Below are 23,333 nucleotides of genomic sequence, written 5' to 3' on the forward strand. Positions count from 1 at the left end.
TTTTTTTTATCACTATCACTTGGTAGTATGATTTAAAGTCCAGAGATGAGGGTTTGCGTTTCTTTTTATGATGTTTCTGGCTATTCAGGACCCTTTACCCTTCCAAATAAATTTGCTAATTGTGGTTTCAATTTTTTTTTTAAAGCCGGTGGAATTTTTATGAGGGTTGCATTGAATCCGTATATCAGTTTGAGTAGAATTGACATTTGAATGATGTTTAGTCTTCCAATCCATGAGCATGGGATGTTCTTCCAGTTATTAGGACTTTTTTGGTTTAACATTGGTTTGCAGTTTTCTGAATACAAGTGCTTTACATCATTGGTTAAGTTTATTCCTGACTACTTGAGTTTTATCTGTCATGTTTTATTTTCACCACTCTTTTGACACTTTCAATTAGTTTTATTGATATAATCTTCATTTTTAGCTCTCTTCCAGACCTCCCATTCCTGTCTCTTCTTTTTAGGCTCTAGGACACCCTTTAGTATTTCCTGAAAATCTGGTCTCTTGTCTGGAAATTCTCTCAGTTTCTGTTTTTCTGTGAATGTTCTAAACTTGTGCTTATTTTCAAAAAACATTCTTGCTGGATATAAAATTCTTGACTGGAAGTTTTTCTCTTGTAGTATCTTAAATATATCAGACCACTGTCTTCTTGCCTCCATGGTTTCTGGTGATAAATCAGCACTTAATCTTATTGGTATCCCTTACATGTTATGCATTGCTTTTCTCTTGCTGTTCTCAGAATTCTCTCTTTGTCTTTGGCACTTGACATTCTGATCAGTACGTGTTTCGGAGTTGGTCTATTCAGATTTTTTCAGATGGGAGTATGTTTTGCTTCTTGGGCATGGATATCTATGTCCTTCAATAGGGTTGGGAAATTTTCTAACATTATTTCTTTAAATATTCCTTCTACCCCTTTTCCCTTCTCCTTCTGGGACACCCATGACACATATGTTTGTAAGTCTCTGGCTGTCGTTTAGTTCCCTGAGACCTTGTTCAATTTTTTCCATTCTTTTCTTCATCTGTTCTTTTGTATGTTCTCTTTCAGAGGCCATTTCTTCAAGCTCACCAATACTTTTTTCTGCCTCCTCAAATCTGCTATTACATGATTCCAGTGTTTTTTAAATTTCATTTATTGTACCTTTCATTCCCATAAGATCTGCTATTTCTCTGTACATGCTTTCAGATTCTTCTTTGTGCCCATCCAGTGTCTTTTTAATATCCTTAATCTCTTTAGCTATCTCATTAAATTTATTAAGGAGATTTGTTGGAGCATCTATGATTAGTTGTCTCAACTCCTTTATGTCATCTGGAGGCTTATCCTTGGTCCTTTAACTGTGCCATATCTTCCTGTTTCTTGGTATTGATTGTAGTTTTTGGTTAGTGTCTTGGCATCTGACTTACTAGATGTATTTATTCTAGGTGCAGTTTCTCTCTTTAGTTTAGGACTTTTTTGCCCTTTCTTCCTTGCTGGTTGTGTACTAGGAGCCCAGGGTGTCGTTGGTGCCATAAGCTGTGGAGGCTCAAGCTGCCCTTATTGCCCCAGGGACTGATGAAACTTCTCCCAACTTTCTCCTTTGCCAGGGGTAGGACAGAGCCACAGCCATGTGTAGTAATCCAAGTCGTGCAGGCCAAGACCATCTGTAGTTGCCTGGAGAGACTGATGAAGCCTCATACCCCTTCCTCCCTTGCCTGGGTGGGGTTGGACCTGCAGGTGTGGGCAGTAATCTATGCTGTGCAGGTCCAAAATGACTGCAGTTGCCCATGTAAACTTCAGACTTTTCAGTCTGTGCTGGCCAAATGTACCTGTAGTTACCCAGAGAGGCTGTTGCAGGGCCCGCCAGTTTCCTCTGTCCCAGAGGTGGGGCTGAAGCCTAGGCTAGGGCTGCAGGCTGATCTGAGTGAAAGAGGCTGGTCTCTGCATTCACTGTGATTTTCAATCCACCTGGCCTCCCCTCATGTTGGGGGTGAAGTTAAAATGGCAGCTACTGGCCTCTGTCTGACTTGGACAGGTTCGTACTTTAGCTGTTTTTAGCATCATACTTTAGCCGCTGAGTTTTCTAATCAGTAGGTGTAGTTGGTGCCCAGCCATTTCTTCCTATCCTGTTTTTTGGAAATGGAGCTTCCAGTTCCAGCCATGGAATAGCTCCTGAGGTAGCTTGCACCACCACTGGAGGATGTGCTCCAGCCTCTGCAGCATGGAGTACTCTACTATGAATCTTCTCTGCAGGTGGGCAGTGTCCTCCTCACATTCTTTCAAGGATGTTTCAGAATGCTTTTCTGGTCTCCTGGACCCCCAAACAGGTGCTTTCGATAGCTCTGGGTGATTATTAACTGCCTTGTAGCATGAGTTGACTATTGGAGTTCATTGCTCTGCCACCATTTTGCTGGTTGTCTCTGCTTTAACCACATTTTGAGTGCTCAGTAGTCCCATGTGGCTAGTGACGTCCATATCAGACAGTGCCTATAAAGAACATGTCTATCACTTCAGGAATTACTATTGGACAGTGCTGTTCTGGATCACCTTCTACCTTTATCCAAGTAAATAATTCTGCCATTGTTTAGAATTTACATGCAAGATTTATGTGTTTCTAAATTCATCTAGTGAGCCTGCCGATGTGTAAAAACTGTTAATTTATAATTTCAGTATGCTTTTTAAAAATATAGATAAACTTCGTACACATATATATTATTTCCTTAGCATTTCCTAAGTCATGGATATTACAGCTAAGCAGCAATAAGATTCAAAGTAGAATATAATATAATAATAAAAATTTCCATTTTCTCTTTCCTTCTGTGGCTATTTGCTGAAGTGTAACAGAAAAATAGGTGTAGGAACACTATTCTGCACTTAGATAAAGCATAGCCATCGTATGAGGAAAAGTGAAAAAGTGACAGTAATTTTAAGATGATTCAGTTGAGGTTCTATGATGCAAAAATTGAGGTCAGTTATACTCTTATCAGATTAAATATTAGGGAGTTTGGCTTGAAAAGGACTTTGACAGTTGGAGAATCTCTTAAATGAAAAATTGATGTTAAAAATTTTATGTATTTCTGGAAATTAAATATTGCGAGTTAATTCAATGAGATACCCGTCCCATCCCATTACCTTTTCTTCTTTCTACTTATATATTTGGGTTGTATAGAACTAAAGGAGAAATCCAAGCTAACATCCAAGGACTATATTTTTGCCATAAATAATTCAGATAACACCAGGTTTAAAAATATGGTATCCTCAGCTGCTCTTTTTCCGTGAACCTTCCTCCAGGTTCTAGGACAAATTTAATAGCATGTAATCCTTCTCAAACATTTCTATATATCTTAATCTTGGAATTTTTCTCTCTAAAAATAATTCATATTTTTAAAATGTGGTGTCCTATAATGTATTCAGATTAACTAGGACAAAACATCTAGAAAGACATCTTGGATCCTTGTCTACCTAAGTGTGGCCCCCTGGGTGGCTGGATATAATGGAGAGGTAATATTTACTGAAGGTGACCAACACTATGCTATGGTGTAGGACAGGGTTGGATGGGTCTTATACAGGGACTTTGCAGAACGGAGATATCTGGATATGCCGAGTTCTAGTTAGATGAAGAAATTTGTACGACTTTGAGAAAGTTATCACCTTTTACAAAAACAAGAGTAAAACATCAAGAATTATTGATGATTGTTATGTTAGTATGATTCTCTACAATCAGGTATGTATTTAATGCCTTTTTCACTTTTAAAAGCCATTACTTTCTTGCAAAGTCAGACAGAATTAGAGCCTGGAAGGACGGCTGTTTTTGTTTTGTTTTGTTTTTGTTTTTAAAGTTGGGGTAATATGTAATATTCATATAGAAAGTTAATATTCCCCCTTTGATTTCTGTATTCATTTTAGATATTCTTTGCCGAATTAACAGCTTGTTATGAGCATGAGTATAGAAGAGAGATTTTTATTCATAGTTAAAGAACATCAGTAATAAAAACATTTCCCTAGCTATGACAAAGAACAGCCTTTGTTTAAGGGTTAGGTATGTCTAAGGAAGTGACTCTTGCTAAGAACTAAGGAATAAAATATAATTCATCTTATCTTGTGTAAGGAAAATTGTCCTAACTTGCATGCTACTGAGTGTCTAATTTACATTTAAAGCTGAAGTAATGAAGCCTTTATTTTTTGCCAGAAACTCCCATTTCTTTCCCAAATATATTCTCTATCAGAAAAAAAAGCAGCCATTATTTTGCATGGTAATATGTCTTTGCTGATGCAGAAAAGCAACATAATTCAGGATGAAGGATTAATTTAAACTTTCTTATGTGCTCCTTTGCAGATAATTAAAATTATTTCTAGGGATCAAAAGGTGCGTTTGCAGAGCACACTAGAAAGAATAGATTCATCTTGGTGAATTGCAAAGGAAAGGAATAGTCCTTTTCTCACTAAGGGACAGGGGTTCCTGAAAACTATGGTGGATGGACAGTTTATGTCTTGAGAATTTTAGACCGCATGGAAACTGTAGTCACAGGAGTTCTGAAGTTGCGAGTGGCTCCATGGAAGCGCTTATGAATAATAAGCTATTTCCATTCATTAAAATCAGTCTTCTAAATATAACACAAATGATCATTTTATTTAGTAATAATGGGTATATCGTTTCAATTTTCATTTCCTAGCCCTGTTTAACCAAAAGTTTGCTTTGTTGTACATATTATGCATTCTTCAAGGCATCCCTGCCCTATGTCTGGTCTTTTATCTAGCTGTTTGTTGCCTTTCTGATTTTCAAACTCAGAAGTTGTTGACACCCATCTTCCTAGGGTTCCCCCACTCCCAGCCCACTCACTGCTGACTCTTAGTTGCCATCAGTATGTGGTTTTGATCCTATGTGTGCTTGTACTCAGCTGCTTTTATTTTTGCAGTGGCTTCATTCTAAAAATCCTTATTTTTGTTCTGCCATTAGCTTTTACCTTCCTCTCCTATCTCCAACTCCAGTTCTTTCTTTCTCTAATTATCCCCAACAAGACTGAATCATAGTTTGTATAATTTGCATAATCTGGAACTGAATGAAATTTTTTTAAGTTGCCAAAAAATGCATAAAAGTAAATTTGAGAATATGCACATTCAGTTTAATAAGATTGGATATAGGAAATTAGTGTAGTGTCCTACACATGCAAATACTTGCACTCTCAAACATTCTATGTGTATATATGTCCCCACGCCCACATATATATATATATTTAATCTGAGAAGAACTTGCAATTATTAAGCTACTCAGGAACTTTCAAAGCTTCCAACATAGTTGCACACTTCAGCAAAGGCAGTCAGTTTGCTTGCTGTCAGTCAGTGTCATAACCAGTCATTTGTAGAGTAACACTTTGGATTTGTAAACAAATGTACTTATTTACAGTTGGTTCCAAATTCAAAAAGATTCTCTGTCGGTTCCAGAACAAGAGTTTCAGATCATGGGTAGCAGTCAACTGATAACTTCTGAAGCCTGATCTGTGTCACCTATCTCCATTCCTTGGGCCTTGGGGGTGTCCCAGATGGGGTGGGAATGTCATTGACAGTCCCTCCCAGCCCTGCCAAACAGGCAGTTACCGGACTTTGGATGAAGGAAAAACAACTCTTACCAGATTGAGGTTGGAACTTTTGTTCTGTGGGTTACTGCAATACCTGCTAAAGCCTTGGTTGATGTCTTATATTGATTTGTAATTTATCCCTGGACTTTGGTTTGTGTTTTTATCTTTTAGGAAAGATGATATACATTGATGGTGTGCTGCCTTCCCTTTAAATTTCATAAGTAAACTGGGATGTTCTGAGTTCCATGTTGTTTAGAGTTCCTGTCCCTTGGAAGATTATCCAGAATATATAGCCTAGCAAATTTAGGATTATTTCATCCTAATTTGGTATTCTCTATAGTGGGCATTATAAGAGTTTTTCTTGTGATCATTATCATCATAGTTAAGATATATTGAAATGGTTACTCAACAAAGAGTAGTTGGATCTTTGTACCAGTTTCAGGAGTACTTGGCTGAGATATGTGAAATAGATTCAAATGTTAAGACACTCCTGTAATAGAAAATATCAAAGCTACTGCCATGGTTTATCAGAAATCAGAAGAGACTTTTTCCATTGGCCTGAATGAGCTGAAGTTCAAAGTCAGACTCTGGTCATTATTCATTACCTCTTTCCTTTTCTTTCAAACAGGAAAACTTGGATTTCTGTGGACTAGGCTGCTTTTTAATGGCATGTTCTCCAAACAGCTGTTAAGCACCCCCCTCCCCAATACCACAGACCACATCTGTTCCCACTGTTGATTAGCTAGAGGGTGGAGAAAGAAGAGAGGCTGTAGCATATGTAATTACCAGTAATTAATTCTTGTTGAGCCTCCTCATTTCCTTCTATTCTAACTCCACCTACTCTTCTTCCTGTCTCTGTTGTGAATTCTATTTCATGTTGGCTACTTGTGGAAAATAATCCTGATGGGTATACAGCTGTTTCCCTAAAATTTTACATTCACCTTACTGTGAAACTGTTATTTTTCTTCTGGTGGCAAAATCTCTTGATAGGGCAAGCCTAATAAGAAAATATTAAAACCACTGAGTATATCTCTTGAGGCTAGCTTTCCTGTTTCCTTACATTCTGTTTCTGTTGATGCAATTTCCAACTGGCAACAAATATTTTCTTAAATTTATTCTCTGCCTGCAATGATGTGTGTGAGGAAAACAAACATAAAGTCCTGGTCTTCCACATTAATTTAGAGTGTAGTTATAGACCTAAAATATGTACATGGAAAAATAACTATTTAAGTTAATGTAATAGTAATAACATTGTAAATTGTCAAAATGGGCAAGACAATGAAGCAGAGATGGTGTTTCACTGTTTCTCTGCCTCTGTGATAAGGTGGGGCTTTAGGCAATAAAAATTTGAACATTTTTAGTTAATATGTCACAGTATAACATATTCTAGATTTGTTCTTTAAAGGAAGTTCAAAATGTGTTTTCCTACTTAACACATCTTAAAAGCCTAGGATTTCAAGATGCAGTTGTTCTTGTGAACCTGCTTTCAGGAGGTGAGAACTTCAAGGGGAACTTTTTTAAACAGCTTTTTTATTTTTAAATTTTATTAAGGATGTGATACCAGAATACCAAATACCACTGTTTATACACTTTGGATGTTGTATATGCTTTATTAATATGTATCAATAAAATTGATTTTTTAAAACATTTTATTTAGGCTCTCAGTCAGGGTCTTCGGGAAGAGATGACACTAGGATTTAATAGGAGTATTTAGTAAAGAGATTATTTGCAAAAATATGGTTAGGGTATAGTGAAGTCACAAGAACATATTGTGAACTCCAGGGATAATAATAGCAGGGCTGTTAGACTCTTAGGCAGGAAGGGGTGCGGGGAAGAAACAGATGCATAACTGGAAAAGAGGGAGTTGGGTGAAGAGAGCCATCTAATCTTGGGTGGTTGAATCCAGTTAGTCCCTAAGTGACCCCTTGGCGGCGGGGAGCCAGAGACATAAGTCACTTGCCCTATCTCTCCTCCTTTTCTCCCTACTGATCTCGGCTGTATTCCCCATTAGCCAAACCTACCTGTGAGTTTGGGGCAAGGGAGTTCTTTGATGTAGTACATTGGGTTAGTCTTCCCTCCCAGAGAGCAGGGTAGAGAGGGGAACTAGGAAGGCATAAGAAAGAGAGCTGGCAAATTTGGAGACTTTTTTTCTTTCTAACAGGTGGATTTTATTGCATCTTTAAAATATCACAAATAGGTCTGGCATCTTGCTTCCATTGCTGCACAACTCTTGGATCTTATTCCTCAGCCTGCCAAACTATTCTTTTTTTAGAGACATAGATACCACCCCATATTTTCTTATATCCTTGTTTCTAACTGTTGTGGCCTGCTGAATCAAAGCAACTGAATTTGATACAAGTTCAATGTCATTTCCTTCACAAATTAACTCATCTTTCTGAGCATGAGATAGTGGACAAGCCATACCTGGCTTTCTCCAGACCCTGTGGATGTATTTTTCATCCAAGAAATTTCATATTTCAACCAGAGACCTATTCTCCTGCATAACAACATTGATGCAGAAGTGAGCAGACACAGACCTCATCTTGTAATGAAGCCCATTTTAATACCCTTGATTATGTTCTGTACTTGACTACAGAGAGTGCCAGCTGTAGCCAGTTCGTTTCTCTTCCCCCACCAATGGTCCACCTGAAGCCTCTTCATTTTCTTCCGTGGAAGACTGAGTTCTACATTGATGTGATTGAATTCCCTCCGCAGGGTTCCTTTGGGGCCCTTCACAATAACTGTGCATCCTTTCAGCATGATGTTGACATTTTCTGGAATATCAACGGTCTGGTTGCTGAGAATGGTCTTCATTATCACAGTAGATGCATTTGGAGACTTTTTCTTTGCTTAAACTTGAAAAAATCCATCTTGGATAACATAATCCTATAACGTTAAATAATCTTGATGACAACAGGCGTAAGTCTGGAATCAGTACACTTTATGATGAATCAGTCACTTCTCAAGCATGTGCACAGGGAATACACAGAGATTATTCTCACCATTGATATAGTAGTTCTCTGCTGAGAGTAGTTTGCCCTCTCTAGGAAAGTTGGTGAGTCATGTTTGGGCTTTGCCATTAGAATCTAGTGGAAGATAATGATGATGGAAGGAAAACAGTGCAGAGCCTTTTGATTCCATCAGGATAGGTACTCAGATAATTGTTCAGGAACCTAACCAAAGCAATGAGCATTAATTTTGGCAGGAAGATCTTTTACTAACATTTGAAAGAACATTTTGAGTTGAGTTCTGAGAAGGAAGCTACAAGGCAGCTTAGGTGTTATGGTCAGGGTCTGAAGTAGGGGTAAGGCCTAAAAGAGAGAAGAAAAGAGGTCATTGTCAAGAATCGAGGTGTAGATTGCAAGCTCCAAGCTCCTCAGGGCCATGCACTACATTTTATTCTCGTTCTAAGTGTTTAGCATTATGTCTTGAGCAGTGCGGAGCGTTTTTAAGTATTTGTCAAGTAAATGAATAACCCTTAATTGAGGAGAAATAGATAAGGCAGAAACTGGAAGAAAGGCAGTAGTGGGAAGGGATATGGTTGCCCTTGACCTGGAACCTGGTACCTCGATGCTTCCTTTTCTTTATGATGCAGTAGGTAAGGACAAGGACTTTAAATGACAGTGTCAGAAACCATTTGTCCTTTATCATCACTGTCCTCCCTACCTTTTTCCCCCATAATAAAGTAGAAAATTTTATTTTAAAAATGATAAAGCAAATTACTGCTCTTTAATTGACCTTAAAGTTACACTCTCAATTCATACTTTGCACTTGAATTTTCTCATCAATTAATTCCACTGTCAACAGGCTATGCCTCTGTGGAGGAAGCATAGGCCAGATTCAATGATGATGGAGGTGGCTGGCAAAACAAGCAAAAGAAGTGACTATAGCTCTGTTTTAAGTTCTTTTTCTCCTTTGGAAATGCTCTCCATGGCCATGTAAGATGTAAAACAAAGACTATGACTATCCTGGTCAGAGAAGAAGGTTAAAGTTGTGTCCAATGAAATTAGAGACTATACTTCTACCTTCATCCTGTGATATCCATGTCTCTTCGAAAGGTCTGGCCAAACCAGGATATTCTTGGCAATAGCATTCAGAGTCCTTACTTTGGTCACATCTGTTACCTTTCTAGGGTTAGGAAGTGAGGCTCCCATGACACCACAGGAATTTCGAAACTTCATTATCCGAGTCTCTGGCAGATTGAGTATAACAATCAAATTCTGTTGTACCTGAACCCTCAAGGATCCTTTGCAGATTTCTGTCCTGTTATACCACCCCCTGGAATTACTACAGTTCTGCCATTTGCCTCATCTATGAGTTGCTTTATTAGGGATAGCCCTTCTAGTGCTGAACTGTCACATTCACTGGTCAGGAAAAAGAGGTGTAATATGGGGCATTTTTGGGACTTGGAATTGTCCTGAATGACATTGCAAAGACAGATACAGGACATTATATGTCCTGCCATAACCTACAGAATAGAGTGGGAGAGTGTAAACTACAATGTAAACTATAATCCATGCTGTGTGGCAATGCTCCAAAATGTGTTCATCAATTGCAGTGAATGTACCACAATGAAAGAAGTTGTTAATGTGGGAAAAGTAGGACGTGTGGGGAGTGGGGCATATGGGAATCCTCTATATTTTTGTGTGTAATATTTTATGTAATCTATGTATCTTTTAAAAAATAAAAATATATTAATAAAAAAAGAGTGTCTCTAGAGCTGCCACTGGATTGTGAACCATGCCAAAGGCTTGGTGGAAAGTCACTGGTAGAGGATGGCAAATAGCCAGAAGGGACATGCACAGCTCTTTGTAAATGTGTCCATCTTCAGTCAATGCCCCAAACACCAAACCATCAGCACCATAAAGCTTGGCAAAATGAATGTCAGCCTTCATCACCTCAGTTTCACAATATGAAAATAAAAAATCACCTCCATGTGGCTGAATCATCACAAAAACTGGGGATTGGACACTCTGCTTCACTATTTGAAGGATACCCATGCTGGGTGTGGTTTCTCTTTCCAATGAACCAGAACATAATTCAATCTAACTAGGACCCCCTCTTTTTGCATTTATTGCTAACTCCACTGAATCTGCACACACTTCCATGAGAAATCCATTTCCCGTTCAGCCTTCCCCAACAGTATCCATGCACATCTCTGCTTGGTCGAAACCCCCTGCCTCTTCATGCTCAGCATGTTCCTCCCTCGTTGTCTTCAGTTTCCAGCCAGAGTCTGCCATCCCTACCTTTTAATATTGACTCTGTTCCCTGCCTGGACCCTGTGCCATGCTCATTCTCCTTTTGGACTCACCTGAAGTTTTAGGCATGCCTCCAAAGAGAATGTTCTAGTAGATCGGTCCCTTGATGGGACGTTTGTGATTCTGCCTTTTGTGAGTAAACTAGTGCATATGCTAGCTCTGAATTCCTGCAAGATAGCTCTTATATCCTGGTTCTTTCATTGTCTGACAGTAAACACTGCTTAGTTGGAAGTGATCACTTGCCTTTTAAGTTCCCTGAGGGCAGTGAAACTCCTTTTATACTTCGCCCATTGTTAATTCTTGTCGAATTAGGAGGTTTATGGAGGGTTACTCCTAAGATTGCAGAAAAGTGGTATATTGAGCTAGGAAAGGATATTGTTAGGAAACCTTGACCATTATGTAGTCAGTCTTCTGAGTGAAAAGTGACATTGGATTGTTGGCTGTATTCAAGAGTTCTGGGTGGAGAATTTAGAAATAAAAGAAAGAGAAAGAATTTTAAATATTGGCACAGGAGCTGAGCCAATGAGATACTTCATTTTCTGGAGGAAGGGTCACGTTGTTGATGAAGTGTATGTCTCTATCATAAGAAAGGTAAGGTAAATGAAATTTCCAACAATATGACTCATCCACATTGATACAAGAGTATATGCAATCCAACTTTATAACTAGCTAATCGTGTTGTGAAATCAGCTTTATAGCTACCAATTTCACAAACATGCTTTTACTCTTTTTGTGAATGTGTGTGAGACCCTACCATCTACACATTGCTCAAGCCAAAAAGCAAGGACTTCTCTTTGCTTTTTCTTGTTTCCTCCCAACATCGGCTCCTTCGGCATGTCCTGCCTACTTTTCACCCAGCTCTCCTGTGACCTCCTTTACCTGTGCCCACACCACCTCCCGTCTAGACTACAGCAGCCTCCTAGCTAGTCTCTTTCTAGTCCTCACTTAGCACAACACATTCTCTGTGCTACAGCCTGCATGATTGTTGTAAAATCAAATCATGTCACTCTCATTGCCTCGTCCCAGCATCTGTAAAGGTATTTCTCACTTAGCAGAAATTCACTATTTGTTGAATAAACAAATTATAAAAGATACTAAGTCACATTCCTTACCAACAGCCAGCAAACTAACTATCCTTTATACATTCCTAATCCAAACCTCACATTATCTTTGCAATAATAATATGACCTCTGCATCCTAATAGTCGTCATGAATTAGTTAAGGTTCATCTCTTTTCTCTCCCCTCTAGTGACTTACAGGTGATGCCCTTTCTTAGGTTGGTTAGCGAATGGTTTGTATGTGACATTAGAGCCAGCAATCAAAAACAGCCATGGTTATTAAATAAACCAGGCAACTCCCTGTACTCTTTGAGGACTGGTTCAGTATAGGTATGCAATGACTACATGCTTTTGGGGGGAGGTTGATGTTTTTGGGGGCCATGGGCCCTTTGAAAATTGGATGAAATCTTTGGGTCTTTTACCGCCCCCCCCCCCTCCAAATTCCATATATTTATTCCCTGAATGCAGAATTTTGTAAATCATTAAAGGGGTTTGCCAGAGCTTGAGCTAAGCTTATGTGTCTTGGTAAGTCCCACCTTGGGGGATAAGGATATGTGTACTTTGAGAATGCATAATCAAAATTATGTTATATTTGGAATCAGTTAAAACATCTGGTTTTGAAATAAAAATTACAGAAAGTAAAGTGATAAAATATTGGCAGGTGGGGATAATGCGGAAAAGATTATTTCTTTGTATCTGTGATTCTTAATTGGGGTCATAGCAAAAACTTACGGGTTAGGGAAGTGTGAAGTTTTTTTGTTTATCAAACAAAAATTGAGCAACATTGATTGATTTTGCCTTGTCCTTTTGTTGAGGAGGCAGAAGAGCATGAAAGGTAAGTCCCTCACATCTGCAGATCATGTGCCTCTTAACCCAGAGAGTAACCTCTAGAACAGGAGTTCTTAACTAGGAGTCCATCAGCTTGAATTGAAATTCAAAAAAAAAACATTCTTGTGGGGACGTGTTGGTGCAGGTGTGATCTATTTATTAAATAATACACAGTATAGGGTGGACTTAGTAAGGGAGGGGTCGTGGTTTTCACCTATCTGGTAAAGGGACCCACGGAACAAAAAAGGTTAAGAACCCCTGCTGTGGATGGATGCCCGGAGAGGGGAGCACGTAACGGGCATGAGGCAGAAGATGGAAGGAGAAACATTTCTTAAACAGTTGTCCAGGTTGAATGGACAATGCCCTTGTTTTTTTCTTTGCCTGTTGTACTTCTTAGCATCTCTACTAAAAAGAAAAACTAAGAAAGGAGATTTTTCTCTCTGATAGAAGGCTTGGAAAGACTATTCTTTGATTCCATTTTCTTTGAGTTCACGAGAGCTATTATTTCAGCACGTATTGTCAGGGTTTCTTGTATTCCTATTGTTTTAATAATCTCAAACTTGCATGTTTTTGATAAATCACTAAAATGGAAGGTATTTTGTCCAGCTCCCTAAGCAATAAAAGCAAGTATGTCATGCTGTAGTACCAGAGGATTTTTCTTTCTGTGCACAATATATTAACTAAGCAGAAAATTTAAAAGAACAAAGACAATAAAAGTAATGTTTGTTAGTGGTAGTTCGAGATATTTCAGGAGAGATGAGATGTGAAGAAAAGCAATGGCCATATTTAGAAAGCTGCCTCAAACCCAAGAGTATCTATTGAAGTAAACTTGATGACAGACTTTTTTCCTCTTCATGAATCATTGTATTCCTATAAAAGCGAAAATTCCTCTTCATCTAAACAAATGGCTTCCACATCTGTTTTCTTAGTTTCTCAAAAGGGTGTCTTCAGCTTGCATTTTTTTAAAAAGTGTTTATCTGTTTAAAATGAAACATCGTCAAAAGCAGTTTATACATCAAAATCCAAGTTGGTCTTCAGCTTGTAAGAATTAGTTGAGAATGATCTGGTGGTGATGGTGGTGGTATAGGGGGAAAAGGAAAACAGATTTTGTATTTTGCATAGGTAAGTTCTCTAACCATACTCTTTAACATTTATTTATTTATATTTAGTTTTACTTGTTCTTTTGGTTCTTGGGATTGATTGAGTAGGTAACTTCATCATTGATAGCACACCCGACATTTTAATGCTTTGGGATCACTGTTCTGAAAACAAGTGTTTTGTTTTTTTGTTTTTTTTTTAAAGATTTATTTATTTAATTCCCCCCCTCCCCCGGTTGTCTGTTCTTGGTGTCTATTTGCTGCGTCTTGTTTCTTTGTCCACTTCTGTTGTTTCTTTGTCCACTTCTGTTGTCGTCAGCAGCACGGGAAGTGTGGGCAGCGCCATTCCTGGGCAGGCTGCACTTTCTTTTCACGCTGGGCGGCTTTCCTCACGGGCGCACTCCTTGCGCGTGGGGCTCCCCACGCGGGGGACACCCTTGCGTGGCAGGGCACTCCTTGCATGGCACGGCACTCCTTGCGCGCATCAGCACTGCGCATGGGCCAGCTCCACACGGGTCAAGGAGGCCCGGGGTTTGAACTGCGGACTTCCCATATGGTAGACGGACTCCCTAACCACTGGGCCAAAGTCCGTTTCCCTGAAAACAAGTGTTTTATAAATTAGTTTTGGGAGAATTAATCTATTAGTTCCATGGACTAAGAAGTCAGTTTTCCCCCTACCACGTCACTAAGAGAAACACTCATAGCTGGTTTTTGAAATGCTGGATCCGCTTTTCTGAAGCACATGTTCAGTTCCCATTCTGATGTGTGTCTGTGTACCCTCGAGGGTTTTGGTTTTATCTTTTTTAATCTTTAGTCTCTTCTTGTGTGACAGGCTACCATGCCCTTGAACCCATCCTGCCATTTAAAAATAAAGAATGAGAAGCAGCTGAAGTGCCGGCTCTTTTGCAGCTGACAGGAATCTGATCTACTGCTTGGATTCTTTATCTGGGTACCCACATGCCAGTGGTGTGCTGCTTGTCCTAGCTGTGCCATTCGCAGTCACAAGGTTTATGAGGGCAGGAACAAAGGAGGTGTCTTCAGGAGAAAAAAAGCACTTTTTTCATATGTAAGGGTCAGGGAGAAAGGCATGTGGGGTCCCACAGCAGGGAGCAGGACTCCTGACTTCTTCGTACCACCCAGGGGAATTTCTGGGCCATGATCGGAGTGTTTGTCTTCCAAAGGAGGTTGCACAGGCTCCTCCCACCCCACCCACTCTGAGCTACAGCTGTCTGTTCCATCAAAACCATGGCTTGTTTTGAGGTTAAAGGACCGTGAAAACTGTGAGACACGTTTGATGTTATTAAATTAAATTAGTTACAAAGACAATTTAATCACTTATGAGTTAGTTTCTCTCACAGGGAATGAAGAATATAATTTAGAAACTGTGGGCAATCCCTCCTCCACTACTTTTCTGGTATGGGATAAGTATAAATCCTAACTGCTGACAAATGGTACCAAAGTTGACATAAAAAAAGACACCCCCCCCTCACAAATGCAGAAGAGTGGCGGGGAAAAGGATGGTTATATAGGAGCTATAGGAGTCTCTTTACTTGGGAAGTAAATTGATTGGTGTCTAATCTCCCGGTGAGCCCATTTAGTACTGCTTCATTGTGTTCAAGGAGGGATGCCACCACGAAGGTTTTGCTTGCTGTTTGTTGAGCTGCAGCCTGTAGCTGTTTTCGTTGCTCATGAAAAGGCAAGGTGCTCTGCTTTTTTGACTATTGTTCAGCAGCTTAATACAATTGTTTGTATTAGGCACTAGCCACCTGTTAGGATCCTTCTTATTAAAGGTCACTGTGTGGTGCCTGGCCGTCTGACTGTGGCAGCCTGCATCACATTTGCTGATGGCCCCGGGTTTGTGTGACATCTGCCCGTTGTGACAGAAAGAATGGAGATCTGATAGCTGAAAGGAAAAAGAAAGTACTGCAAGAGGAAGGAGAGAGAGGGAGACCCATGGAGCACCTCCCACCCTAGCACCGTTATCATGGTGTTGGTGCTAGTTTGCCTGGTCTCCCTTTCCTCCTGCTCCCCTTCCCCCAAGCTTCATCATCCCTTTTGATGGGTGCTGTTATCTGCATGCTGACAGTAGTTTGAGTTATTCATATCTTGCGTCTCTGTTGAGCATTGGAATTTTTCTGCCTGAATCTCCCCATGACCTCTCTGCTGAGCATCGTAGTTTCCGTCTGCCTCCTTGTGGTTGCCTCATAGCTGTCCCACAGTTGTATTATAGTCAACAATTTCAAAACTGCACTTTGAATGGAGTGTACAAAGCAAGGGACTGTGTAACACAGGGAATCCAGTGGTGGATGATGGCCCGTGGTTACCAGGACAAATACGAGAACGTTTTCTCCTAAACAATAACAAATATCTAGTACTAATATCTTCTCCCCAGACCTGTGCCCCTTCTTGCATTTCCTGTCTCAGTGAATGGTGGCACTGTCTACCCAGCTGTTAAGCCAGTCACATGGCTGCCATTCTTGACTCTTGTCTCTTACTCATGCTCCAAATCCAGTCAGAGGCCAAGTCCTGGAGATTCTGTGTCCTAAATATCTTAGAGTCTCTGCCTCTACTGCCACTGTGTTACGCTGTTCTTCTACCTGGATGCTGCTCACCTGCCTCTGTTCTATTCTCCTAATATTTTATAGACAGCTCTCTTTAAATGATCAATCTAATTATGTCACCTGTCACTCCTCAGTTTAAAGTCCGTAATGTGGCTTATAAGGCCCTTCACAGTTAGACTTCTTTCCCACCCTCTCCCCACTTTTCCCAAGCATTCTAGCCTCGGCCATGCTTTTAGTTTTCTTCCAGTTTCAAACAAAAAACTCTTTACTTTTCTGAAAACTTTCTTGAAAACTTAATTTAGTCACCATTGACCGTTTCCCTCTGTCCTTTGCGCCTTCATGAACACTCTTCCCCTGACCTCTTTTTTCCCATTATTCCTCGTGATTTTTACCTACCCCTAAACACATCTGCTTCAGTGAACTTTTCTCTAACTCCCATCCCAGAGGCTTCTATTATGTATCTGTGTATATGTGTGTGTATATGTGTGTGTGTGTACACATACATGTACACATTTCCCAACTGCCTGTTTGTCTACTCCACTGGATGTTACCCACTATAAGAGGGAAGAGAACATGTCTGAATCATTCACCTTTGTGTTCCCTACCACCTAGCACATAAAAAATGTTCAGGGAAGTGGATTTGGCTCAATGGATAGAGCGTCTGCCTACTACATGGGCGGTCCAAGGTTCAAACCCAGGGCCTCCTGACCTGTGTGGTGAGCTGGCCCACATGCTGTGCTGATGCACACAAGGAGTGCCGTGCCACGCAGGGGTGTCCCCTGCGTAGGGGAGCCCCACGTGGAAGGAGTGCACTCTGTAAGGAGAGCTGTCCTGTGTGAAAGGAGTGCAGCCTGACCACGAGTGGCGCTGCACATACGGAGAGCTGACGCAGCAAGATGACTCAGCAACAAAAACAACAACAACAAAAGAGACCCAGATTCCTGGTGCCGCTGACAAGAATACAAGCAGACAGAGAAGAACACACAGCGAGGAGACACAGAAAGCAGACAACAGGGGGGAGGGGAGAGAAATACATAAAAAAGTTTAAAATCTTTTTAAAAAAAGTTCATTAAACATTTGTTGGTGAATGAATGAATAAATGAGTGAGTGAATGAATTCCCTTTTGAGGTTCTAAATGAAAAGAAAATGCAGTGCTTCCTGTAATTCATAACAAATGCCTGAGTTTTGGCTAAATTTAGAGAGTGGACATACATGAAGGTCAAAAGTGATGGGGATGTTTTTTTAGCCGTGAGTAGCCAAATCTTGTATTGCCTTTATATGGATATTTTATCTTCTTCATATTTTGCACATCCATCCTAAATGCCTCTTCTCAGCTTGATATCCATTTGTTTCTTTCACAATTTTCCCAAATTCTTCCCAGAGAAAGTAAGTAGATAATGGAATAGGAGAAAAAGTGGTTGATAACAGCAGTGCATTATTTTATTCTTGAATAGAGGCATGCCTGAATATGTGCCTACAACTGGACAGGTGAACACAATTACATTTTCCTAAAACTAGACCATCCTTTTGAAAGAAGATTTTTTTCGGATGTAGAAACCCTCTGTATTTTAATCATAGCTAGTTCATAGGGTCTATTTTCTGAACTTCTAGTGAAATAGTGGGGGGCAAAGAAATCCACTTTGTGAAAAAAAATTTGCTAGAGGAGGGCATGTAGGTATGGTCGATATAGAACACAATTTAGTATTTAGCTTTGATACTGAGTAAGGGTGTTGGCCCTCCGAAATGTCAGGCTCAAAAAGTTCTCCCTCCTTGGACCTCCCTTAAAGCTGAGAGTAATGATGACACTCAGTTATCATTCACTGTCTTGTCACACTCTGATCATAAAAAGTTGCTTTCCAGAAATCAAATACTTCTGTCAAAATGGTGTTGGCAGCACTTTGGTCACTCTCCAACTTCAGCTTCTCCTCTAGACCACCACCTCTGTGCTCTTCTGGCGTTGAGTGTCAGTCCAGGTTCTTAGTAATGACAAGTGATGAGCTGTTACATCTGCCATTTGTAGGGGGCTGGGAGCATAAAGTTTTCTAGTCAGATTTTTCCATGACCTCAGTTATAAAGAAAATGTTGCAGATTCTGGAAAATGCTAATATCCTTTTTAGCTGTAAGTATTATCTTGATTGCAGTGCTTCAGAATTGCCCAACTTCATTATCTGAGCATAGCCAGCCTGACGCCTTCTTCTCAAATAGACAATTATGATCAATTAAACACTTTCAGGCCTTATAGAATACTTAATTTTATTAGTCAATTATTTGTGCTTTGAAAGAGTTAATGGTAGCTACCCAAGCCATTATTAGAAATTAGAATGTCCCAAAATAGAAAGGCTATTTCCTTTGTGTATGGCACTGCAGTGGAAAATGCCAGGCATAGTTTTAACTGAGTTAAAGGGTGAAAGAAGGCGGGGTGGGGGAGAAAGTTACATGTAAATCATTTAGCCATTAAACTAATGGGTGGATTTATAAATCCTATTACTATAAGCCCTTTTCATTTCCACTGAGGCCTGGTGCATGCTTGATCCCACTAATGTAAAATTCATTCTGTCTAAGTGATTACTGAAGTAAGACACTTTGAGTCAATTTTAATCAGGTTGTGTGAAACTTGCTTGAGCGCTGATGCTCACCAAAGCGCGGACATAGTTTGGCCATCTCTTAATTAGCCCGCCAGATGAGTTATGTGAGGAGTCAATCAGGGAGCCAAATCTCTGAGCCTTTTGACATGTACATGTTTTTCTGTGAGGGAAATAATACCATAGGGGCTGAAAATACCCAGCTTCAAAGCAAGGGGCAAGGACCTTTGGGTGGTTGTGTTCTTAGTCTCATGGACATTATATGAATTCTAATAAAGCTGAAAGCTCTATGCTTAAGGTTAATTGGAGCATCTTCAGTGGTACTTATAGTTAAAGAAATCCAAATTTCAAATTTTATCCCTTAAACCTCCTTATGGACAGAATTTGATGTCATATGTGGTTTCTAGGCACACCAAATTTTTCCTTTACAATTTCAGGGGCTTTTCAGATTTCTTGACCTTAAGTTAATATCTTCTGCTCTAGTTTCAATCTTAATATCTTAGGGTTTTTTTTTTTACTGGGAATTTAATATTTAAGAGTATAAACTCGTACTTGAACTCTTCTGTCGGTGAGTTGATTTGGCTCAAGAGTGCTTTAAAGCCAGCCTACACACTCTCCCGGGGCCTGTGTCAGATATAATCCTGAGTATGGCAGCAATGCACGTTAAATTCAAGTGAAACATACGGGGCATGAGCTTCCAAACTGGAGGTTGGAGTGGAGGAGGAATAGAGAATAAGAATGTTGTAAAAGGAAGGTTTCTTTAAAGGTGAAAACAGAGTTTTAAAAAGTCGGAATGTAAAGTGGATTTTTAAAAATCCACAAGATGAATAAATATTCGTGCCAGGGGCAAGAAATTAGAAGACAGGAGAGAAGTTCACTTTTCATTTCACATATTTAAAGCCATAGTTTTGTGGTATTTCAAAAGTTTTCAGATGCAAATTAGAGCCCTGTCAAATTGTAGGGCAATAATTGAGAGATACTCATAAATATCATTAAATGTATGTTGGGGAGGAGAAACCTTTCAAAAAACTTTGTTTATTCAAAGTGTTTTATATTCTTTACACATGAGCTATCAGAAGGTCTAGGTTGTAAATTAAAGATTTAAAACAAAGTTAGTTTATCTGAGAACAAGAGTTATATGGGAGAGGTACACTTTTAGTCAAGTTTATAATTAACGGGCCTTTATCATTGTGGTAGAAATTCATTTCTCTTGAGTGAGTGTTTATATAACGTACATTATATTTGAATGTGGGATTAAAAATGATTCACTCTTCATTTCTTGCATGGAAAGAGCCAGCATTTAAATGTGTACTATGTGGGGGTTTAATTGCCACTGTTTGTAACTAGCTTTAGGGTCCTGTTGTTGTGGAGATGTACTTAGCAATCCATAGCCTTTGCTCTTCTCAAGCTTAGATCACTTGGGGTTTTTCCTCCTTTCCTTGAAGCCTAGGAAATAAATGTTTTTTGAATTACTGCTATGTGGCAGGCATTGTGTGATTTTTTTTTAAAGATTTATTTTTATTTTTATTTATTCCCCTCCTGCCCATTGTTTGTGCTTGCTGTCTGTTCTCTGTTCGTTTTCTTTTTTTTTTAAGGAGGTACTGGGACCTCCCACGTGGGAGAGAAGCACCCTTTCACTTGAGCCACCTTTGCTCCCTGTTGTATCTCATTGTGTTTTCTTGCTGGGTCTCTTTGTTACATCATCTCACTGTGTCATCTTGTTGCGTCAGCTCGCTTCATCATCTTGTTGCATGAGCTCACTGCATCATCTTGTTGTATCAGCTTGCTGTGCCAGCCTGTCACGCCAGGCTGTTACACTGGCTCGGTGTCTTGCTCGTCTTTAGGAGACACCAGGAACTGAACCCGGGACTTCTCATGTGCTAGTTGGGTGCCCACCTTCTTGAGCCACATTGGCTTCCCTGTTGTGTGATTTTTAATGATTAAAGCATGATCTTTGTCCTTACTTTCCTTCAAATTTCTTAAACCTTAACTTTCATGATAGTGTTGTGTTTTGTGGTATACACAGAGTCCTTTGGGGGAGGTACTAGCATGCTCATTAATGTCATTGATTTTGGAAGGCCAGAGAAGGCTTTTCTGACAGTTTCAAATTCTTTGTGCAGTAAGTAGATGTTAGGTAATAATATTCCCTAACAATTATTGAGACTTTTCACGTGCCAGGGATCATAGAAAACAATTTACATATGGTGTTACATTTAGTACTCAGAGTAGTCCTTTTATAAGGAAGGTTCAGTTATCTCCATTTCACAGTGGAGAGAGGCTATCTTTTTTTTAATATACATATATTTTCAAGATTTATTTTATTTCTTCCCCCCCCCAACCGCCCCTGTTGTTTGCACTCACTGTCTGCTCTTTGTGTGCTCTCTGGGTCTGCTCATCTTCTTTTGAGGAGGCACTGGGAACCAAACCTGGGATGTCCCGAGGCGCCCTATGGCTTGACCCACCGGTACTCACTGCTTATTGTGTCTCTCATTGTGTTTCCTTGTGTGTTTCCCTGTTTCATCATCTTATATCATCTTACTGCATCAGCTCACTGCACCAGCCTGTCGTGCCAACTTGTTGCACCAGCCCATCACTCCAGCTTGCTGTCTTGCTCATCTTTAGGAGGCACTGGGAACTAAACCCAGGACCTCCCATGTGGTAGGCAGGCACCCCACTGCTTGAGCCACATCCACTTCCCGAGGCCATCTTGTTTGCCCAAGGTAACATAGCTTATAGGCCATGCTGTTAGGCTTTGAGCCCAGGCAGCCTAACTTCTGAACTCATACATTTAATCACTGGGGAAACAGCATGTGAAAGGAAAAGAGCATGGCTTGTTCAGATGAACTCAAAATATTTTGGGAAGGCTGGATTGAAGGATGCATGTGGGAAGCACCAGAAGATGAGGTGGGCATCATGAGCCTCAGGTCAAGCTAAGGAATTTGACTTTCATTTCAGAGTCGTGTTTTAGAAAGAACACTGGCAGTGTGTAAAGAAGGGCTTAGGTGGTAGTGATGCCGGAGACAGGTAGGCTAACTGAAAAGTGGTAAGGTTCTAAAGGAAGGACATGGGAATGCAGTGGAGGAGCCATGCTGGAAAAAAGACAATATGGCAGGGAAGCGGACATGGCTCCACTGATAGAGTGTCCACCTACCATATGGGAGGTTCAGGGTTCAAACCCAGGGCCTCCTGGCCCGTGTGGTGAGCTGGCCCATGCGCAGCGCTGCTGTGCCCAAGGAGTGCCGTGCCACACAGGAGTGTCCCCCACTTAGGGGAGCCCTACATGCAAGGAGTGCACCCCACATTGAGCTGCCCTGCGCGAGAAAAGCACAGCCCACCCAGGAGTGGCGCCACACACACGGGGAGCTGTTGCAGCAAGATGATGCAACAAAAAAGAGACACAGATTCCCGGTGCTGCTGAAAATGCAAGCAGACACAGAAGAACACATAGCGAATGGACGCAGAGAGCAGACAACTTGGTGGGGGGGAAGGGGAATGGGGAAGTGGGAGAGAAATAAATAAAATTTTTTTTTTTTAAAAGACGATATGGCATAGGACTTGTCAGCTCATTGGATCAGGAAGGAAATCAGTGCCCTCTGTTTTGGTCGAAGAGTCTTAGAGGGGCCATTTATTATGTTCGGAGCTGATTGAAGGTTTGGAGGCAATGGGTGAGGTTCAGAATGAATGCTCAAGGAATAGACAATTAAATATGGGCCTAGAGAGATAATTTTTTTTTTTGAGAGAAATTTTGAGTCATCGATGTACATCAGTACCTGGGGGTGACCCCCCCCCCCCCCCACCGCACTTACATTTATTTCTTTGTTTGTTTATTTATTTAAAAGAAACTTTAGATTATATAAATGTTACATAAAAAAAAATATAGGGGATTCCCATATGCCCCACTCCCTTCCCCTCCCACACTTTCCCACATTAACAACATCCTTCATTAGTGTGATAAATTTGTTACAATTGATGAACACATACCGAAGCATTGCCTCTAACGATGGATTATAGTTTACATTATAGTTTACACTCTGTCCTGTGCAATTTTTGTAAGTCATGACAAAATGTATAATGGCCTCTTTCTGTCATTACACCGTCATGCAGGACAATTCCAGTGTCCTGGTAGTATCCCCATATTACACCTATTTTTTCGTTCCCCTTACCCTGAGAACTTCTGGTAGCCACTGCCTTTATATCAATGATACAAATTCTTCCACTGCTAGAATAGCAATAATAAGTCTATAGTAGAATAATAGTAAGTATGTATACCTTAGTCCATTGTTCATTCCCCAGTTTGAGGATTTGGGAATGGTGATGCCCACTCTGCCTCTAATTGAGAGGGAGCTTAGATCCCCAGGACATTTGTCAATATCTGAAGACGATTTTTGGTTGTCCTAGC

At 40.2% G+C, this 23,333-nt stretch overlaps 1 protein-coding gene and 2 pseudogenes across 1 annotated transcript in view; 1 reads left to right on the top strand and 2 right to left on the bottom strand.

Moving 5' to 3' along the window:
* The window catches only part of POLA1 (DNA polymerase alpha 1, catalytic subunit), a 336,041-nt gene that overhangs the window by 120,520 nt on the left and 192,188 nt on the right, over window positions 1-23,333 (top strand). The window lies entirely within an intron of this gene.
* On the bottom strand, window positions 7,788-8,364 carry LOC105747214 (large ribosomal subunit protein uL6 pseudogene; annotated as a pseudogene).
* Window positions 9,564-10,738, bottom strand: LOC139438104 (copper homeostasis protein cutC homolog pseudogene; annotated as a pseudogene).

This window comes from Dasypus novemcinctus, chromosome X, assembly GCF_030445035.2.
Source record: "Dasypus novemcinctus isolate mDasNov1 chromosome X, mDasNov1.1.hap2, whole genome shotgun sequence".
Classification (NCBI taxonomy): domain Eukaryota; kingdom Metazoa; phylum Chordata; class Mammalia; order Cingulata; family Dasypodidae; genus Dasypus; species Dasypus novemcinctus.